This window comes from Mya arenaria, chromosome 10 (assembly GCF_026914265.1).
Source record: "Mya arenaria isolate MELC-2E11 chromosome 10, ASM2691426v1".
Taxonomy (NCBI): domain Eukaryota; kingdom Metazoa; phylum Mollusca; class Bivalvia; order Myida; family Myidae; genus Mya; species Mya arenaria.
Genome location: NC_069131.1, coordinates 67,983,517 through 67,986,964, shown reverse-complemented (window position 1 = coordinate 67,986,964; position 3,448 = coordinate 67,983,517). Strand labels below are relative to the sequence as shown.

The window sequence follows — 3,448 nt, the reverse complement described above, 5'->3', positions numbered from 1 at the left end:
GGTACCAAGTCTGGGGGAAAACGTGACTTAATATTATTGATAGCAAATAAAATCAGAGTGTCAGTCAAAATGAGCAAATTGACAAAAAAATAATTAAGTAGGGCAAGACCAAATTGCCACATGTTAGTGGTGTTTTAGATCCTTCATGAACTGGAAAAGCTAATACCGTTGTTAATATTGAACTGAGGCTGTTGAATATCCATCAACCACCATCCACCTATATGGTCAACAGGACTACCTGGTCAATATCTCAATCTTTGATGTTGTTGATTTGAGTATTCTTGTGTTAAGATTTTTATTTTCCAAAATTACATTTAATGTTTCAATTTACACAAGCAACATTTCATTTGGTGTAACATAATATTACAGGAATCTTATTTATTTTGTCGCAAATTGAATGAAATGTGCTTATGTTGGTCATCTAGGAAACAGCTTGTAAAATTTAATATTTAGGCATTTTAACGTTATGAATGTCTGATTACATCCGCTCCAACAAACGTCAGGAGGTTTGTTCTATCGCAGGTTCCTAAGGCCCTTTTATCTCAAATATAAATCCTGTGAACAACATATATCATACAGTGTTTGTTTATATATCGTTAAAAACCTGTGACAGGTATATAACTCAGCCACGTAAAACCTATCTAGAGGCGTATGACGTGTATGATAAGACATGGAAAATCACTAGTGAAATTGAAATTTAATTCATTTATGAAACATTTCTTTATTGTAAAGGACATTCGAACAAAGATTGAATTATCAGTTAAGTATTGTTTTTATATACAAGCAATACATACTGTTGTTTATTAAACATAATTTGTAGAATGAAACATGTATACGCTATTTTATATCGTAAGAAAAAGTAACATTATAAGCAAATACTGACAATAGATATAATTTTGAATCATTTAAACGCATATGTTTATATGGATAGATGTTTTGAAAATGCTAATATGAATGCACCTTTCATTTTTAATCAAAACAAATATTACGATGCAAATCGTGTTGAATGGACACGAGGAATATCTTCATGATTAGCTTATGTTTTCTGATGTTTGTTTTGCTATCTTTACCAAACAAATTCGAAATTATTTTTTAAACTGCTTTCTGAATGTTACTCATTTGAACGTTTATCACCCGACAAATAAAATAATCTCAAAATGCAGAACTTTGTCACAGATATAAAAAAGTTATCACACCCTGTTTATAATATAAGAAACAACTCTGTACAACACAGTTGACAATGCACGTAATGTGTTCCAACAACATATCATGGGGAGAGAGAAATTCCACAACAGTAATGTTTGGAAAGATTCGGACAATCGACCGAAAATGTCTCTTTTGAAAAGTCCTTTAGGATCTACATTCGCCTCTGTGATGACCTAGTCCGCCAACCCCACCATCAGCTCTTTTAAGAACTTAGTGCAGCTTGGAGCAAAGCTAGTCCTGAAATATTTAAAAAAAAAATTAAATGTATTTCGAGTTATCAATACATTCAGTACAATAAGTGTGCAGGAACAAAGTACCACCCACATCCTGAAATTGTCATTGCATTTACTAGAATTGTGAAATCGTAACACAAGATCATTTTTCATTTAATATATAATAAATGATAGACGGTCAGTCGTTCTACTATGTTTTTGAAAACACACACATTTTTTGTCAATTATGCCGTTATAACTCGAATGAAATTAAGATACTGCAATTGCCATATGTAAAATGTAACATTTTCATTTATCGTTTGTATGAAACCATTTATTATTTAATATTCCTTAGTAGACATGCAGTTTAAAACTAACTTCAAAGTGAAAAAAAATCGACAGTAAAGAGAAAATTTTAGGATTGACATGCCATGTTACAAACAACACCTGAATGCATATACTTCAATGTATGGCGATATTTCTCAGAAAAGGAATAAAGCCACGGACCATCGACAGTTACTGTTTCTTCAAGATGTTTCATCTGATCTGTGCCGGCCTCTGTTATGCCTTTGTCTGCAAGCTCCGCTTTCACCTTCTGAATGTATGCAACGTAGGAGGCACGTTTACTTCCAGTTAATCCAGTTAAACTAGTTCACTGCAACAATACATATAAATTATATTCAAAAACAGTTATAAGTAAGATGGCATAAGCAATTATTCCAAATTAAAACCTATCCAACAATATTAGGTTAACAACAATCATACCGTCAAAGAATATTCAGGAATACATTTAATTATCACCTGTCCTTCAATACTCCCGGACGGAGTCCGCCCAATGAAGGACAGGGTGGCCATCATTGTAGCCAACATCTATAGTTTTGTATTTGATTTTCCTTCTTTAAGAACTTGCAATATTGTATAAAACATGTATTCTTGTGTATACATATATTTACTCCAGCCTGTTCTTCATTTAACTGCGTTTGAACCAGTAAGATTGAGCCAGTGTCCGTTTTTTTCTCTTAATTTGTCCTTTATCATGCAGTATATTTCAATGATTGAACAAAATTGTTTGTTCTTATATTTTACACCTGGCACTGTTATTTGTTTTACATGTTTTGAAAATCACATTTTCAAACCAAATCTAAAGTGATAAGGCTTTTACAGTCAACTTGACGATTAATCGAAATAGCAAAACATAAGAAATATGTAAGACTGACCACGACAACAATGTAGATGACTAAACCTTTCTCATGACAGGCACCGCACCCGATTGGCGGAAGTCCAGATATACATTCTACACTTATTGTAGTTCCTCAGGGTCAAACGATTGTTAGTTTTAACATTTATGCACAACAACTTTATATTAAGTTAAATTAATACAAAACAAATATATATCCTCACGTTTGCTAACATAAAATCATTAATATAGTTTGTTTTATTAATTTTTCCGAAGAAAAATACTCATTCATACCGAAATTGTAAGACGTGATTTCAATGATTAAAACATATAACTGACTGGCTACTGCATTCACATATTTTTTATCAGCCACTTTGATATCGAGATATTACCTACCGCCAATTATAGATTAACCAGTAATACTAGCCTCTTACAATTTTAGAATTCTACACAGTTTCACATCGAGCAACTTTCCATTACAATTTTCATTTCCTTCCAAACAATAAACATTCATCTCATTCAACGTTTATCACACCACAAACTATTTTAGGTAGCTACAAATGCTGGGAAACTAACTAACCTGACCGATATTGAACTACCACCACTGGGCCATTAACTAGTTATATGCTATCGATAATGGCTTCTACTATCTACCGCCGTTAACAGGTTAAATACATTCTGCATATGGTAAGTGTAGACTTACAAATAATACTAACACAGAACATTCATTAATTGGACACTTCAAAGGCGAGACGCCATCTAGGACAAATGTCTTGTAATTCCTAATAGTGAACGCTCGTTCTCTTATAAACATCTACAGCGGACTCCTATTATTTCTGTAAGATGTTTCTTA

General features: G+C 32.6%; 1 long non-coding RNA gene across 2 annotated transcripts; it reads right to left on the bottom strand.

Annotated features, from left to right (window-relative positions):
- Positions 1-737: 737 nt before the first annotated feature.
- Positions 738-3,120, bottom strand: LOC128206702 (uncharacterized). Of its 2 annotated transcripts, none has more exons than XR_008256548.1 (3): positions 3,030-3,120; positions 1,926-2,073; positions 738-1,443 (listed from the first exon to the last, which is right to left on the bottom strand). It is a non-coding gene; the product is annotated as an uncharacterized LOC128206702 (long non-coding RNA). The 2 variants fall into 2 exon arrangements; XR_008256547.1 differs by lacking the exon at positions 3,030-3,120 and adding an exon at positions 2,636-2,786.
- Between the last annotated feature and the right edge of the window lie 328 nt (positions 3,121-3,448).